The following is a 19,700-nucleotide window of genomic DNA, read 5'->3' as shown; positions in this document are numbered from 1 at the left end:
CTCTTGAAAGCTATCCACAAATCTATTAAGTTTTCCTAATAGAAAGGGGAACAATTTCAGCTTGTTTGTAGACCTTTATTTCTAAGTTTTCAGTTGTCAAAATGGATATTGCGGTTTTTCTAGGCACCATTCAATAGGAATGGAGTATCATACAGGAGATTGGGCTCAGTAGTTTTTCTGTGTATTCAAAGAAAGGTAATTAAAAGTGCTTACCATCTGACAGAAACTATTTTACTACTGCTAGTAGTAATTTCCTTTAAGTTCTAAGGCCATACAAGATGTAAGAGAACACTGCTAATAATCACTTTTGTAACTGTACACAGAAATGTAAGAATGTCTTCAAAATGGGCTCCTAAAACAATCTGACAAATCTATAAATATTACAAAGGTTTATTCAAAATCTTTTGAAGAATTTCAAAGCAGATTTGAAAAACTAGCTTTGGATTTAAAGAAAATTGGAAGCTATTTTCTTCAGATCGTGAATCCACATTGGATTTTGCAAAAAAAAAAAAAATCCTGAAGAGATTTGCTAAAATCACATTAAATTTCTTATGACCTTACCCTAAATTTACCAGAAAAATTCTGATTAGATTTTCTCAAAAGATATGGAGATTTTCCAAAACTCCTGCCAAACTCAATTCAGGCTAAAACCCACTTAATCTAAGTTCATTTCTGGTTGTTTGCACATCTCTCAGTCACTGTGAATATCCTTTATTCATGTGCAAATGATTATGAGATAAAATTGATACCTTACCATATGTCAGTGGTGCTCAGACTGATCTTCTGACCCTCCTAGCCAGGATGTCCCTAATGAATATGCATGAGATATATTTGCATGCACTGCCTCCAGTATCTCTCATGCACATTCATTAGGGATATCCTGAAAACCTTACTGGCTTGGGGGCAGGGGTCCGTGGACCAGTTTTTGCACCACTGCCATCTGTGGTAGTTCATAGAAAAAGGCAAACCCATTCTTCTTTTTTGCCTGGTGGTTCCTAATTACTACCTTTATCTTTGCTTCACTCTTCTCTTTTGATTTACTCTGCCATCAGGCCTACCATTTTGGGAAACTGATACTCTGGAATCCTGGAGTCATCTGTGACCTAGGTCACTAAAGACAGGAGCAATTTAGTAAAAGTATTAATTGAAACTCTTCTCCAAAGCTGTACCTCGGCAGATAAAGTTACACATTAAACCTGCACAGGCTGCCTTGCGCCTCGGAGCAGTCTGAGACTTTCAATATCTCATAAACAGGACCCTCAATCACTAGAATCTAATAAGGCTATAATCATCATTGACACTATAATGATTAAAATGAATAAAACCCATTAAGAAAAGTCATGTTGAGTTATTAAAAGTTTCGCTCTGTGTGATATGTAATCTTTTATCCATTTTTTATGATGAAATCTGTAACCATCTATCCATTAAAGACCATTAATTTACTGCTCTGTGGATGTTACCATGCTCTTTAGTTTAACAGCTTATCATTGATTTCTTGGGGGAGATATTATATTTGGAGGAATACACATGGAACAAAAAGCCATAATGCAGCTGTAAATTTGCCACTCTCAAAACGATCAAAGTCTATCTGCTCTAAGGCAGAGAGGGTTTCCTGAAAAAAGCTGAGAACGGCCAGTGGTCATCATATAGCTTGAGGCGATGCACCCGATAACATGTTTTGTTTTTTTTTTCTTTTCAAAGGCTGCAAATGCTTGAAAGAAAAAAGGTCACGTGCACCGCGGAGGGGAAGAGGGGAACAATAAAATTTCCATTAACTGGAGTCTAGTTAACTGGCTTATTGGCATCTATTAGTAACAAATTGCAAACAAACCTGATCCTATTATAAACCTCTCTGTCTTCTTAGTAAAACGAAGTCCCTGACTGGTCCACATAAGACAGTGGAAGACTACAGATTGTCAGTTGATTCCCTGTATTTTGACTAGAGGTATAAAGTTTCACCCAGCTAATTCTCTTGTGCCGAAGACTGCAGCGTTATTGAAAATATGTTCACCAATACAGCAGAGAGGCACAAGGAAATGGTGTCTGTGTACTTCTGCCCACTTTCTCTTAACCTGGTAACCTTTTCTGAGCAAACACCAATAAAAAAAATCTGAATGATAGAATATGTACACAAGTTTAAAACTAAGTGGTGATGGAGCACCATTAGTAATGTGTACTTTCTCTCATAATGAACTCTGCCTTCAAATCTTTATTACTCATCTCTTCTTCTTAATCTTATTAAATGGCATGTTTTAAAAGACTTTAAAGTCAAATACAGGATGTTAGGCCTCAGAATACATTCTTTGTCTTTACCTGAAGCCATAAGTTGACTTGTTTTCATGCTCAATTAACATTTGTATTTTGTTTTTAATATAGCACTTTAAATCTGACTAACCATGTACGATATTTAAAAATACTTATAATATGAAATATTATAAAATGTAAGATTGTGGGATCCCATCAGCTGAAGGTTAGTTCTACATATTTAATGACAAGCGTTTCATTTAGTTGAGTATGATATCAATGTGAATTTCACTTCCTAAAAGTTGTGTAGGCAGAAAAATAGCACAAAACCTCCCAATATAGTTTTTTTTAAATTTAATTTTTGCCTGGCTATATCCTAGAGTTCTTTTGGGTTTTTAGCTCAATCAGAGCAAGTCTCTATTAGGCAATGGTGCCATGAGCATTCATTCACAACTACTCGGAATATTTTACCTCTTTTAATAACCTTCCCTAGTCCAATCCATATTCCTTCCCTATTCCAAGCCATATTCTGGTCCCACCTCCACACTTACAGGAGTGCCATCGATAAAACTAAAAGGGACTTTCACGCCCAAAGGATGCATCAACCTCAGTTTAACGCCCGAGCCCTCTTTGAATTTGTTGCTACATTAACAAAAACTACCCCCACCCCCTCCCCTGACACTGATCACAAACTAAATGCGACGAGCTTGCCCTGTTTTTTCACAAGAAAATAGAAAGTTTTGGCACATTTCTCCCCCTCTCCCACACGCTCTTAATCCCCCACCACAATCCCCTCCGCAACCTCGCCCACACCTACCACATCCCAAGAAATAAACTTCCCAGCTGCACTCAAGTCATTCGAGACCACCACACAAGTCAAGATAGAATCCATCCTTAAGAGAATCAATCCTGCTGTGCATCCCTCCAATACCATTCCCACCAAAATCCTCCTCATCATCCCTAACTTTATCTCCAAGCCCATTGCTAACATCATTTACAGCTCCATATTATCTGGAATTGTACCAATCCTACTTAAACAAGCTGTAATAAAACCTATTCTAAAAAAACCCTCCCTGGATCCAACTGACCCGGCAACTATCGTCCAATCTCTAACCTTCCCTTCATTTCAAAAATTCTAGAGAAAACTATTAACAGGCAACTAACAAACTACCTAGATGATCACTACATCCTCTTCCCCTTCCAATTCGGCTTCCGCAGACATCATAGCACCGAAACCCTCCTCATCTCCCTTTCCGACTATATTTTGAAAGCCCTTGATAAAGGCCAATCATACATCCTTGCCCTCCTGGATATATCCTCCACATTCGACATGGGTAACCACAACATTGTATTAGACCACCTAAGAAAAATCGGCATATCCGGCTCCGCACTCTGTTGACTTCAATCATACCTTACCAACAGACATGCTCTGCACGTACATGTCCCACAAAGAAACCTAAGATCTGCTAATAAGGCTCTACTAACTGTTCACTCTGTCAAAACAGCATGCCTCACACAAGTTAGGGAGAGAGCACTATCACTGGCTGGCCCCGTGCTATGGAACACCATGCCACTCGAAATAAGGCTGCAGAGAAACTTCAAAATATTCAAAACCAATCTGAAAACCTGGCTATTTAAACAAGCTTTTTATAAAGATAAAGAGAAGGAAAAAAACAGTTCATTGATTAGGATGCACCAAACTAGAAATTGTTATTTGTAACCTACAAATGCACATTAAGGTTAAATTATTTCCGTCTAATATGCTCCCTACAGACAAACTTAATGTACACACATAGTTTATTGAAGTGAATTGTTACCGCACTATGATGGCACATGATTAATTGTAATCTATACCACTTACTTTATTCATTATCGTGCCTTGCTGTAAACCGTTGTGATGGTTATCTAACTTAATGACGGTATAGAAGAGCTTTTAAATAAATAAATAAATAAATAAATAAATAAAAGTGGGCTCTGTAAATCAAAACCCATTAACCTATTGCAAGTTGTCCCCCAAGGTTCCTCCCTCTCCTCCACCCTCTTCAATATATACCTCCTTCCCCTCTGCCATCTCCTATCCGGGCTTGGTCTTCCGCACGACGTTCAGATTCTCATTCCCATAACCGATACCCTACCTAATGCCATGTTGACCTGGGAATCAGCCCTCGCAGCCATCAGCTCCCTGCTCTCTAACAACTACCTTGCTCTCAATACCTCCAAAACAGAGCTCTTATACATTTCACCCCACCATAACAACCCCAACCCTCCCACACCCAACACACCTCCTCCCACCACTTCCTTCTCCCAACACGTTCACAGCCTAGGCATCACCCTGGACAACCACTACAACCTAAAAAAATTCATCAACTCTACCCTTAAAGATGGTTTCTTCAAGCTTCACATGCTAAAAAAACTGAAACCTCTACTTCATCTCAACGACTTTTGCACAATCCTCCAAGCCACCATATTATCCAGAATTGATTAATGCAATGCCATCCTCCTAGGCATCCCTAAAAATGCCCTCCAGCCCCTTCAGATGCTCCATGTCTTCATGCATTAGTGTTTTCACCTTCTGAAGTCTAAATCGCATCACCACCGCTTGCACAACCATCTATGAAGTACAAGTGCTTGTTTTTTGTATACGCCAACACTGGGCATGCTGACTGTCCAAACTTGATGTAAAATTACATTGAAACTGCACAGAGCCAATTACATTGGTTCAAAAAGCCCCTGAGGCAGCTCATGTGAGCGAAACTCGGCCAGAGTCGGGCAAGTTCAATAAAGTCCATTTTTTCCGATTCTACATTGTCATCCTTTGCTGCTAGCCACATTGGATCGGTTACCGGTTTGTTTTCTTGGACCTTAAGTTTCCTGTAAACCAGGGTGATGTTCCCAACATATAAAAATGCTTAAATAAATAAATAAATAAATAAATAAATAAATAAATTGTTGCAGTGAAAGCCCTTGGCTAGGAGCCTCAGACTTCCGATCCCTTCAGATCCTGATATGCATATACCCTGGTTCCAACTACTAGGGGGTCACTATTGAGCAATGACTGAGATGCCCTCTGATGAGAGGCTAGGAATGTGAACACAGCATCTCTAGTCCTGGCTGACATGGGGAATGAAAACTGGAACCTTCTGGAGCACTCTCCTCTCCCCTTGCCTTTCTTCTTCCTTCCCCTTTCACTCAACCTTTCCAACTTCTTGTGACTGAGTCCTCTTCTATCCTTGAAAATTTCTGTTCTTGCTATTGGGCCTATTTATCAAATGGTGCTAATGCATGTGTAGCCCCTGTTCCAGTGCTTGAGCCTAGAAGGTAGAGTACACAGGTCCCAAGGCCAACTCTTGTTTTTTCTTCAAAATCCTGCGGCCCCGGAGTATCAAGTTCTTACTGACCTGGGGGGGAGGGGGAAAATACTCTTCTAGAGCCCAAGTTATCACTTTTTTTTTTTACTTTTCCCTGGGTAGGTCCCTCCTCAATTTCCATGAGAGGGATGTGAATGCTAACAAAATATTCTGGATTTGTATTTCCCAACCCTCTCCTGGAGGCATACCTATCCACTTAGTTTTCAGGATTTCCACAATAAATATGAATGAGATAGATTTGCATTCCCTGAGTATCCAATGTATGCAAATTTATCTCATGCATTTTCATTATGGATATCCTGAAAACCCAACTGGTTAGGGGTACCTCCAGAAGAGGGTTGGGAACCTGTTCTAGATGCTTGAATTGGGTGTCCAAAACAAAACTTTACTGTAGCAATTGTTCACAAGCAATTAGGGGCACTTTACACACCAGTTCTTGGCATAAATGTGCCAGGGAAAAAGGTCACCCTTCAGGGCATGGAAAAACAAGGCTTCCCTGGTGAACAGGAGTTTCCTAACTGGGCAGAAAAATCCCCCTTCAAAAATTCTGGTAAACAAAGTACAGGATCTTAGTCTCTGAATAAACTCCCGCATGTACCTTTTCTCTCCAGTGAAGTCTCCAGATTGTTGGTTTCCAAGTCTAAAAAAATGTTTTTACAGTTCTCTCCGGATGACAGACAGGATCTTTCAGAGAAAAGGTCCAGGCATCAGGAAGCTAAACTGCTCTTCTAGTTTTCCCCACTTCAGGGCAGGAAGAGTGGCAGCAAAAATCTTCCCAAATTTTAAAAATAAATTCTTCACTAAAAAGTCCCCAAATTCTGGAATTTTCTTGCAGCAGGTCAGCAACAGCTACCAACCTCAGGTCGTAGGCTGGAGCGGACAGAGTTTTTCTTATCCTCGCAACCCCAGAAAAAGACTTCCCTGTAATCCCTTCCCAGGACAAGAATTAGGGGTCTTGCTAAAAACTCCATAAATCAGCAAAATCTCAAAAACTACTGCTGGAGACAATCTAATCAGACAGGGAGTGTACTAGAAAGGATTTGTCTCCCAACTCCCCTCGTTTCCAGAATGTGAAGCCTGGTCTTTGAGATAGGCCCAAATCTCAAAAAAGAAAAATTTTGCTTCCTCTCTACTCTAAACCAAAACTGCTACTGCCATACCATGCAATGATGCAAGCTGATTTTACACCAGCAGGGGGCTAACCATTCCATCAATCTCTGTGGATCTGCTGTTCTGAGAATAGTGAAACCTTCCTCCACTATCTAGCTCTTACTCCTAGCTCAAAAGGGTTCTAGAGCCATTTATTGGTGATCCCGAAGGGTAGCCACACTTGTTAACCATTAATCTCAATGAGGCCTACTGATCGACAATGCTTATTAATGCCTATTAACATACATTAGCGTAATTTGATAAGCAAACCCCCTATAATTTTTTCTCCTTATTCCCAACCCCTCATGCACCAATTATCTCCTCTTCCTCAACTTTGCTTTCTTCTTTGTTCTTTTTCCATTACTTCTCTTTCTTTGTTGGTTTCATATCTTTGTTCCTTTGTATTTTTTTTTCCTTTGGTCTTCCCTTTGTCCGTTTCCCCCCTTCATGCTGGGCCTCCTCTTTTCTTAACACTGCTCCCTAATCCAATGATTGTACTAATTTTTTTCTCTCTCCCCATTTCTTTTCCCATTCTCTTTCACTAACCAAATATAAATGGGGTAAATAAAATTAAAATAAATACCTGCCTGGTTGTTGCTGGGGCCATGGGAGCTTGGGGAGCTCCCAGCAGCCAGAGAGAGCCCAGAAGTGCTGCGATGAGTTTATCAAAAATAGATAAATGCCGTTCAGTGTGGCTGGTGCCACACTGCAGCAGCAGCACTGGGAATGCTGCCACTGTCAGCTTAAGTCAGCAGACAGTGTCAGGGCTGTAAACAAAGCCCTGGCATGATTACAGTGCAGGCCAAGGGGGTCCTCACAGACATGGGGCAGTGATGTCAGTGAGAGGCTGCCTACACAGTGCCTGTAGGAAAATTAAATTTTAAAAATTAATAAAATTTAAACAACTGATCTTAAAAGTGTAAAAAGTTGATGTTTCAAAAAGGGAGCATGTAGAGAGGCTCCTATCTGAGTGTCTGCCCCTGGGAAGCACCCCAGCGAACCCAGCACCAATAAATTTAATAAACTTTTGCCTATTAATAAAAATTAACATTTTGCAAGTGTTGGTATGAATTAGGGGTACTTGTGACCTGACCACATCTGGAGTTTGGGGTTAGAAGTGAATATTAATTCAGTTGTCCCACCTGTTTTCCCAGGGGGTTCTTGTGATTGAAAGGTAATTAAAACCTGTCAGAAACTGGGTTTTGGTGGTGGTGGTCACCAGGTGAGATCATATAAATATGGATTTAACCCTTGTTTTGGGGAAAAATTTTATTATGTAAGCTACAAATTAGCTGTAAAAATGTTAAAATAGCTAATATGGTCATGAAAATACACAGGACTATTGTTACATTTATTTAGAAGCTAACCTGAAAGTTTGGTGTGATTTTGAACTGTGCAAGTAGAATTGTTTTTATTGGCTTAATTTTTCCATTCATTTTAATGGGCAATCTAAAAAGTAGTAAAAACAAGTTCCATGCAGCTCTCAGAGAGAGAGAAAAGAAGTCTTTGCCATCCAATATACAATGTCATAGTAATACTAGCCCACCTCAGTGTCTATGCAAAGCAGCTGCATGATCAGGTCTGCATAGCAACACCAAGTTGACGCAAAGCACAGAAAGATTTGAGAAGTAAATTGCCTTAAAAGAATGTTTTGAACAAATTAAAAATTATTTTGAAAGATATGTTCCTTAGATAAGGAGATTTTAAATAGTTCCTTGGTGGATAAGAAGGTTTGTTTTTTTTTAAGTAGATGAAAACTATTTCTTGAAAAGATTTTAGAGAAGTAAGGATATTTTTTGATGATTTTTTCAGAAGGAAGGAGACTGCAGGGAGAGTTATGTTGGAATCTGAGGAAGAGCTATGTTGGAATCTGAGGCAGAGCTGTGTTAGAGACTGCAGGGGAGAGACCTGGTTGCAGGTTCCTGTCACAGAAGCCTAGACTAAGTAGAAGATCACCCAAGTACCCTAGGAAACATTAGCTGTGTGGATGACAGTGTGTGAAAGTGGTGCTTATTGTAATTCTAATCATTTCTGAGGTAAGGAATTAGTTAAGATTAAGGTTAACTTTATATAGCTGGTCCATAGTGTTTTTTGCCAGCTTTGATAGATAAGTGGATGTGAGAAAAGTGGATGGTTGATGACCTGATTCTGAGCTGATTTAATTGAAGCACATACTACCTCAGAAAGAAATTTTTTTCATTAAGTCCCACAGACTTCAGATTGTATACACTCCACCTGTAGATAAAAGTGCTACAGTGTTTAATCACAATACCTGTAAATAAAGATATCTCTGTGTTTCCTTAGAGGAAAAAATATTTGAAATAACTTAGAATATAGAAGTCCTACAACTTGTTCCTGTCTTTATTGGCAAACAAGTGTAGAATGGGAGAAAAAGAGAATGTAATTAAATATTTTCTTTACTTTGTGAATTCTCTCAAAGCCAGCATCCTTAGACAGGGTTGAAATAATTATTTTTTTTTATTTTTATTAGCAAGAACTCCAGTCTTATTTAGATGCACATGCTAGCAACATTGTAGACCAGTGGTTCTCAACCCTTTTTTGGGGTGGACACATTATGTCATGCATGGTTCTCACATGCATGATACACTGAACTTATGAGCATCATGGGGCTAAATGTAAACATATACTCTGCATCCTCAGGAACTCCCTTAACCCCAAACAATGGGTGCAGAGCAGAAATAGGGCATTACCCATGACCATAAAAAAAAAAGATATTCTGGTTCTGATGACATTTCAGTATAAGCAAAACAAACTCCCTTTACTACCAGGCACAATAGCCCTCCTTATGAAAAGACAGTAATTTGCTACTAATGCATATCCTATTGAGAAAACATAACAAATAAGATTGATACCAATGCCCTCATTCTAATAAAATACCTCATCTTGATCACACACACAGAACTGACCTTCACCAATTACAGAAAGACCACAAATTATAAATATGGAGATAAACTGGAATGGAAAACCAAAAAAGCCACTCTGCATGCTGTGCAAACCTGGAGAAATGGAAAGAGAAATATAGCATCTAACATAGTCATAGCATCTGCAATAATGCACACAAAGTAAGTAATTCACACAAATTTATACCCGTATTATGGAACACTCAAATAGTAACAACCCTACCTTTGAAAAAGCAACACTACAAATATTAAACTAGGCCCTAAACACTAATATACTTCCTATTAGGAAAACAGAACAAGTCAAGCTGCTATAGATCCCCACACAGAAATAATTGTAAAGCTATACTAAATAAATGTTACAAAACAGCTGATGAACAGAATAACATCCAACAATTAAAAACACATAAAAATTATTACAAATTGTCCAAATATCAATACAATATTTCAAAACAGCAGAGACATCACATAATACCCAATAATCAAAATGGCAGTCAATCAAGAAAAATCTTACAAACCTCCCTGATCAGTCTCTGTCTCTCACACCCACAAAAGTCACCTCCCTGATCAGTCTCGGCACGCGCAGGTTGCACAAATGTGCACCCCCTTGTGCGCGCCGACCCCGGATTTTATAAGATACGCGCGAACAAAAGTACACCAGCCCCGCTCCGTCCTCCGGTCCCGGGGGCATGGTCCGGAGGCCTCGACCATGCCCCCGGGCCGGCGCCACGCCCCCGGGCCCGCCCCCGAAACACCGCGGCACGCCCCCGAAACGCCGCGTCATTTCGGGAACGCCCCCAGACACGCCCCCTCCCTCCCCGTTTCGAAAGCCCCGGGACTTACGCGCGTCCCGGGGCTTTATGCGCGCTGGCGGCCTATGCAAAATAGGCGCGCCGGCGCGCAGGGGTTTTAAAATCCGCCCCTTAGGGAATAGCCACTGCTATTAATTGCATCTGTGGCATGGGATCTTCTTGGTATTTGGGTACTTGCCAGGTTCTTATGGCCTGGATTGGCCACTTTTGGAAACAGGATGCTGGGCTTGTTGGACCCTTGGTCTGACCCAGCATGGCAATTTCTTATGTTCTTCGTCCCATACACACACACAGGCACAAACACATTCTCTCTCACTTCCTACCCCGTTCCCCATCAGAAGCACAGCAGCAGTTTCCTCCTTCAGCCTCCGCGACAGATGGGCCTCTTCATTTTCCTTGAGGCAGCATGGAGGCTGGTGCAGCTCTATTTCCTGCATCTGCAGTGGAGAGGGTGGGGGGCAGTGCTGTTGCTCTTCCTCCTGCTTCAGGCCATGACTGCATGACCTTTCCTTCCTTCTGCCTGCGCAACCCACCTGTTGTATCTTGTGTTCCAGTGCTTGATCTCTGCTGCTTTCTCCTCTCTCCTTTAATTCTTTAGACAAAGCAGTGGCCTGGCAGCTCTTTCTGTTCTCTTCTCTACCTTTCTGGTATCTGGATGACATCTTGGTGTTTCAGCTAGACTTGCTGAATTCTTACTCCACCGCTCCAGATCCAATAGAAAGCTTTCCAAACTGCTTGTTCACTGCTTAAATCTCAGTTCCACTCAGAACTTTGACCAGGGTTTTCTTCCTTTGATGACAAACCCAGAAATGAGAGATTTCCTCTTTCAACATGGGAATACAGTGTACAGCCAAGAGTACCACCACAGAGGAAGACTGTTTGGCACCACCTGCAATCCACTGTGACTTATAGACAATATATTGACAGCCTCCTCCTTCAAGTTCTTCTCTCATTCTCCCTGGAAACTTCTTTTGGTCACTACCCTAATCCCAGGATTGTGTACCACTGAGGTCACTACTATGGAAAGGGCCTGAGCAAATGGCTTCATCCACTCGCTATACTTTCCAATTCCAACATTTTCTCCTGTGGGAGGAACACAGTGCCTAGTTAAGGTCCCGCTTACATTTCAAAAAGAGATTTCATCTTATTTAGTCAAAAAATGAAACAGCTTTTGCTTTCTCCTTCCCAGGCATCCAGTGGGAAAGTGAATGTTCCTCTTTCCCCCAGAAGAATTTACATATATATTGTAGGGATGTGAATCGTTTTTGAACGATTAAAATTATCGTCAGATAATTTTAAAATCGTCCAAAATCGTTAGAGTGCACGATACAATACAAATGCCCACGATTTATCGTCAGGGGCATTTGTATTGTATCGTTAAATAGGGCACACCAAAAAAGCCCCTAAACCCACCCTGACCCTTTAAATCGACCCGACCCATCGCTATTTTTTTTTTACGGAGGCCCGCACCGCAAAAAAAAAAAAAAAACCCATCTGACCCTTTAAATCGACCCCCCCCCCCCTCCCGACCCGACCCATCGCTAATTATTTTTTTACGGAGGCCCGCGCCGCAAAAAAAAACAACCCATCCGACCCTTTAAATCAACACCCCCCCTCCCGACCCCCCCAAAACCTTTTAAAGTTACTTGGTGGTTCAGGGGGTCCTCGGGGGGCCTCGGGGAGAGAGCCAGGGGGTCCTCGGGGAGAGGAGAGATCCAGGGGGGCCTCGGGGAAAGATTTCCCAGGCATCAGCTGTTCTAAAAAAAAAAAAAATGGCGCCGATGCCCCTTTGCCCTTACCATGTGACAGGGTATCCGTGCCATTGGCCGGCCCCTGTCACATGGTAGGAGCACTGGATGTCCGGCGCCATCTTTACTCATCAGCCCATATTATACTATGGGCTGATGGCCGGCGCCATGTTTAAAGATAGCGCCGGCCATCTTTACTCATCAGCCCATATTAAAGATGGCGCTGGCCATCCAGTGCTCCTACCATGTGACAGGGGCCGGCCAATGGCACGGATACCCTGTCACATGGTAAGGGCAAAGGGGCATCGGTGCCATTTTTTTTTTTTTTTTAGAACAGGTGATGCCTGGGAAATCTTTCCCCGAGGCCCCCCTGGATCTCTCCTCTCCCCGAGGCCCCCCTGGATCTCTCCCCGAGGTCTCCCGAGGCCCCCCTGGACCACCAGGTAACTTTAAAAGGTTTTGGGGGGGTCGGGAGGGGGGGTCGATTTAAAGGGTCGGATGGGTTTTTTTTTTTTTTGCAGCGCGGGCCTCCGTAGGCCTCCGTAAAAAAAAAATAGCGATGGGTCGGGTCGGGAGGGGGGGGGGGGGCGGATGGGTTTTTTTGTTTTTTTTGTGGCGCGGGCCTCCGTAAAAAAATAATTAGCGATGGGTCGGGTCGGGTCGGGAGGGGGGGGGGGTCGATTTAAAGGGTCGGATGTGGTTTTTTGGTTTTTTTTTGCGGTGCGGGCCTCCTAAAAAAATGTGAATTGGAATCGGAAACGATTCCAATTCACATATCTTAACGATCAGATTCGAGCCCCCCCGCAGCCGAATCTGATCATTAAGACGATCTGGCACACGATTCACATCTCTAATATATTGTCACTTTCGTCCCAGCAGATTCTGCCCCTTACCCCCCCCCCCCCCCCAAGAGTATTCCCAAGCAGTGCAGAGGACCCTATCTAGCCTGAGGACTGGAGGGGCTCCTCCTCCCAGGTGCATCCTTCATGCTGCTTGTTGGCTGGCAGAAGCTCCCACAGAAGCAAAAGCTGCCCTCCTCTCCTTGGGCCTGAGCGTACCACCTCCATGAATCTCCAAGGATCAGCTGGCTCTGCTGAATGACTGATCTAATCTTGGATTCTCTTGGTTGCAGTTTACAGTAGTACAGCCTGGGCCATGTGACTAGCCCGAGCAAATAATATTTTATTGTTTACTCTTCAACACACATATATAATTGCTGTAAAATCTGAGCTAAAAATAGAAGTGCATTCGTTGGTCATTCATTCATTTCATGATACGTGCATATCTCTAGTACATGCATAAGCTGTGCATGTACTATGGTAGGCTACGTGTGTACTAGAGATACACGCGTAACGTGAAATGAATCACCAATGAATGCACATCTCTAAGGAAGATTTGAGAGAAATTAATTAAGTGAGTGGATGTACCCAGGATAGGCAATGGGTACAATGACAGTTTATGAAGCAGGGCTTTGTCTAAGATTCATTCTGGCAAAAGGTAAATTAACTATTAAAATGCTCATAATTCTTTTAATGATGCTCATGAGTTTAAATTAAGCATTATGAAATTTTTAAATAGACTTTATAAGAAAAATAGTAGCAATTCTGGTACATGAATTTATTTTGATTTAAATATGAGCTTTTTAATTAATTATAACATTTTAGAAAAAGGTGCCAAAAAACTAGTTCTGTGGGAGAATGATGAGAAAACAAGACACCTTGCAAGTTTTAGTGAAAAAGTGCTTTGCTGGAGAGCTGCAATCATGGACTGCTGAGTCAGCTTTTTTTTGCACATTACAGGTGGCGAGAGCCATAAAATCTTGCTGAGCAGAGTTATTGCAATTATATGGTTTCATAAATATCATAAAGTTGTTCTCATCAGGTGAATATTATAGTTTAAAGTCATCCATATTACAGCATCTACAAAGTAGCTATTGTGGGTCAGAGGACCTCCAGAATGTAACCTGTGACTAGGTTAATCCTTGGGAGGTCCATATTCAGCCACTGTACAGCTTGGCAAGTTAGCCAGATAAATGTATCATATATTCAGTGGTGTGGCTGCATTGCTGAATATATCCAGTGGTCCTAAAGTTAGCCAGGTAAGATTATCTGGCTATCTTTAGGACAGATCTACATAACGACCAGACATAGCCAGATAACTTATGTGGCTAACTCTCAACATCAGAGTTAGCCAGATACTTTTCAGTTATCCAGCTAAATACTTCTGAATATGGAACTCTAGGTGGTCCTAAGTCAGCCACTGTGTACCTCAGCAAGTCACTCGGATAAACTTATTCAACTAACTTAGCCTATAAATTCAATGGTGCGGCCATGCCTCTGAATATATCTGGCTATCCTAAAGTTAGCTGGCTAAGATTATCCGACTAATTTTATGATAGGTCTATGAGGCAACAAGACCTAGCCGAGTAATTTATAGGGCTACTCTGAATATTGAAGTTCATCGGATAAGTATCTGGCTAACTCAGCTCCTCCCCGTTACACCCCCAGAATACCTCTGACTTATCCGGCCAAATTTCTGTGTAAAAATGTATCCAGCTAGAATTTAGCCCGATAAGTGCCCAAATATTCATTTAGCTGGATAACATTTGAGTTATGGGTTTAAGTCATGTCCCTTTGCATTGACTGAAAAGTTTAGATTTCATAGGGTCCATATTGAGCCACTAGACAGCTTGGCAAGTTAGGCGGATACAATTATTTGGCTAAATTTACCAGGATATTCAGTGGCACGGAAACGCCGCTGAATGTAATTGGCTATCTTAAAGTTAGCCAGATAAGTGTACCTGGCTACCTTTAGGACAGCCCTGTGGCCCAATGAGAATTAGACGGATAAGTTATTTGGATAACTCATCTCCTCCTTGAACCACCCATTCACCACCCCCAAGTTATCTACTTAAAAAAGTAGCTGGATAAGTCACTTATCCAACTGAGTGGCACCTGCTAACTGTAGCCAGATATTCAGCTGCACCACCTAGCCGGATAAGTCTGACTTATCTGGCTATTTTTTTTTTTTTTATATCGGGCTCTCTATTTCCTAGGCATAAATTTCACAGAAGAAATATCTAAGGTTGATGAACAAGGACTATATTTTTATTGATACTTCTGCATTGTTTACAAAACTTCAAGTTACATTTGATAAGAATTTTTCCTTAGGCACAGGGCAGGTTAATTTTGTTTTAGATCAAATCACAGTGTTGAAACATGTCTTTTAACACTGTTGAATGATTTGAGGAAGGCTCTTGATAGAGGCAATGACTCTCTTCTGATCCTTCTAGATTTAACAGCAACTTTTAACACTGATATTTATCAAATTTTAATCAATAGGATCATAGAGATTGGAGTAAGGGGCTTAGTGTTGCATTGGTGTAAATCCTTCTTCAGTGGTAGATTTCAAAAAGTGCTTTATCATAAATTGTCATTGGGCACATGGCATTTGAATTTGGGCACTCACAGTGGTCAATATTGTCTCTAATTGTATTCAATATTTAGAGAGAATCCTTGAGGGGAATTTTAACAAGACATGATCATAAATCAGCAGTGGATTTATAAAATTTGTGTTTGGACAGATTAAGTATTTAGCTATGACAAACCAAACTAAAATTGAATGGCTTAAAAACTGAGTGATCAATATTCAAAGTGTTTGTCCAGGTAAACTTTGGAATTACCCTGACAGAACCTGAGTTTTTTTAATATTTCCTCCTCTTCCCCAGCTAAATTGTAACCAGGCAACCCATTAACCACCCAAAATTTAACCAGGTAGAAAGATGCAGCAGTGGAGGCGTTCCAATGGCAGGGTTTCACTGAGATTAAGCGCTACCTAAACAAAGCTATCCGAATAACAGCTGTCCTAAAGTTCTAACATACCCTGGATAAGTAGTGAAAAATAAAGGTAGCAGGCCTGCAGCACCCAATACTACTTCCCTTCCATCCTCATGATAAAAAATCCCAAACACTGTTGTGAGCTGAATGATGACCCAATCGTCTCCAATCCCACTCCCCCAGGTGAAAAAAAAAAACCTATATGGGGCCAAATGGTGCTAGTCCTACCTCCTCCCACTCTCCAAGATTAAAAAAAAAAAATGTAGCAGGCCAATCCTCCTCCATACTTCAGGATACAAAAAAATTTGTAGATGATCCAGTGACATCAATCCCTACCTTAGAAAATGTGTAGGAGCAAATGCCTACCCCCAGAACCCCAAAAGTGTCCAGGAAGCTCACTGGGAGGCAGAGAGGGTCTTACCTCCTCTCACTAAGCTGAATATTAAGTGCTGGTAGGGTTGAAAGCTCCCAGCATTTAAAATTACATTTATTAACTACACTCTGGGGTGAACAAGCCAATCCCCGTTCAGAACTAAGTGCCGAGCGGGGACTGACTCCTTCCCCGTCAGTGGGTCCTGAACGGAGCTTGGTCCCTTTGTTGCTTTTAATTGTAAACCACTTTGATTTATTCTTTGGAAAGGTGGTATAACAAAATTACTAAACTAAACTAATCATCTTAAAAAAGAATTGAAACAAATCTATCAAAAATCAGAGTACATTTTACAATCCTTCACCTCGTGCTTAGATCAGAAAGAGCTGGGCATCCTAGCTGCAAACTCTCCCATGACGCTTTCCCATCAACTTATTGTTTCTCTTGAACTTTACTGCAGATTCAGGGTTGATGGATTTTGGCTGACTTTTCAGAACTTAAAAAATAATCAGAAATAGAGATTAACAATATTTTAATAATTCCCTTGATTAGTTTTCAGTGGTTTCTGCTCTCTTCCGCAGGTCCAAATAGCATGAGCGAAAGATGACAGCTGTCAGAAAATACAAGCAAGTCATGAAATGCATTACAATGGCACTGGGAAGGGGAGGAGGAAGACAGAGGATTGATGTTAGAGGGATAAGAAGGCGAAAGAGAAGCAGTAGAATTATAATTCTGGGGAACAATTTTTAACATAATTCCTGTTGAGTTTGATTTTTCAGCTGTTTTAGACTTAAATAGGCATGCTGATTTCAAAACTGCAGTTAGTTTTCTTCTATTCACGTCAAGTTTTTTCTCTACATCTTAGGTCTGGATTTATCAAAATGCACTAAATATCGCATTTGATAGGAAAAGCAGCATGTTTTATGGTAATAGCTCACTTTGTGATAAACAGCCTATCTTAGCGCTTCGCATAGGTATTACCGCAAACTGCGATAACTTTTTCGCACTTTGCGGTAAGTGCCAGAATTGTTGTGATTCCTACCTGTAATTCTTATCCCTGTTTTCTGTGATGTGGGACAGCAGAACTCGTGAGAAGCATTGGTGCAGTCAAATTGGCCTCCAAGATCTGACCTCAAACCTGGTGATCCAAACATTCTACATGAACCACTTGTTGACAGAAAGAACATTATATTCCCACCTCTGCACATAAAACTGGGTCTCATAAAGCAATTTGTTAAAGCTTTGCCAACTGAAGGAGACTGTTTCAAGTATCTCATTTTGGCATTTCCTAGCCTGTCATTTGAAAAGATAAAGGCCTGTGTGTTTGATGGTCCACAGATGGTCCACAGATTCGGTAGCTGATTAAAGATGAACATTTCATCCGGACAATGTCAGAAGTCCAAAAGAATGCTTGGTTGTCATTCAAAAACCTTGTCAAGGACTTTCTTGGAAATACATGAACACAGAATTACACCGAAATTGTCCAGAAACTCTTGGAGAGCTTCAAAATGCTTCGTTGCAACATGAGCATCAAGGTGCATTTTCTGCATAGCCATCTTGCTGACTTCCCGAAACACCTTGGTGCAGTCAGTGATGAGCAAGGTGAACGATTCCACCAAGATTTGAAGGTCATGGAGGCACGGTATCTGGGTAGATGGGATGTACATATGATGGCTGACTATTGTTGGTGCATCAGGCGAGATTGTCCACAGATTGAACACTGCCGGAAAAGCTAGAAGCGTAAATTTTTACCTTAATATATATGTTTGGTAGCAGAATTTTACTACTTGTACACAATTTGACTTACAGTAACAATATATAGCCTTTGTATGAATAAAATAACTCTAAATAAACAGTATATTCAGGTAATGTTTTCTTTTATTTCCTTTGTATGCACATTTTGTATGATTTTTGGGACAAAGGGAGGGTATCCTGTACCTTAAAAAGTTGACGTGATAGAGAAAAACTGGGGTCATTTTTGGATTCAGATGTCAAAAGTTAGTAAAAAAACAAGTGTCAGATCTAGCTCAATGAAAATTGTGTTCCCCAGTGTTCTGTATGGTGGTAAGTTAAAACTCCCCTAGTTTCTGTTGAGCCCTTTTATATGAGTTCTGAAGTGTTGATACATTTCCATCTTCTCTAGAAAGACATGCACATCTCTACTAATATCTAAGTAGAAAAGCATGTCTCCTTTCTGAGCTGCAATGAGCAGGACCTAGAAATGCTGGTCAGGCAATGCCTTGCAAGTTTAGTTGGTATCCAGATGGGAGATCAGAATATTGCCTTACCTAAAGTAATAAATGCAAAGGAGATAGCTTGCAGCACTTACCCATTAAACAATCTTTGTTGTTTTAGATTTCAATAAAACAGTCTGTGAAATCTTTTTATTAAAGCCTCAGAGGAAGCAGGGAGCAGAAGGATGAATGCCCTCAGCTATTTTCTTTGTGTGATTCTTGACTTCATTATTATATATAGCAGAAGTACACACCCTGGTGCTCAAGGCCTCAAACAGGTCTGGATTTCAGGATATCCATAATGAATATCCAAGAGATATATTTGCATATACTTAGGTCGATTTTCAAGTGGTTTGTGCAGCTAATTTTGGGAATTAGTTGGACAAAACCTGAGATTTGAATATTTTCCCCCTGCTCCCTGCTTACATTTTGTCTGGCATTACCCACACAAAAATTAGCTGGCAAATAAAGGCAGCTCTGGGTGGCTTCACTTTATCCAGGTGGTGCTGATAAAGTTGGTCAGCTAAGTCTACTTGGACAAATACCTTTCATAAGGTTATCTTGATTACTTTATTGGAGTAAGAACATAAGAACATAAGAACATGCCATACTGGGTCAGACCAAGGGTCCATCAAGCCCAGCATCCTGTTTCCAACAGTGGCCAATCCAAGTCACAAGTACCTGGCAACTACCCAAAAACTAAGTCTATTCCATGTTACTGTTGCTAGTAATAGCAGTAGCTATTTTCTAAGTCAACAATTAATAGCAGGTAATGGACTTCTCCTCCAAGAACTTATCCAATCCTTTTTTAAACACAACTATACTAACTAAACTAACCATGTCCTCTGGCAACAAATTCTAGAGTTTAATTGTGCGTTGAGTGAAGAAGAACTTTCTCCGATTAGTTTTAAATGTGCCACATACTAACTTCATGGAGTGCCCCCTAGTCTTTCTATTATCTGAAAGACTAAATAACCGATTCACATCTACCTGTTCTAGACCTCTCATGATTTTAAACACC

The sequence above is a fragment of the Rhinatrema bivittatum genome, chromosome 2 (assembly GCF_901001135.1).
Source record: "Rhinatrema bivittatum chromosome 2, aRhiBiv1.1, whole genome shotgun sequence".
NCBI lineage: Eukaryota > Metazoa > Chordata > Amphibia > Gymnophiona > Rhinatrematidae > Rhinatrema > Rhinatrema bivittatum.
The sequence above is the reverse complement of the archived record's forward strand: the minus strand, read 5'-3'. Positions refer to the sequence as shown.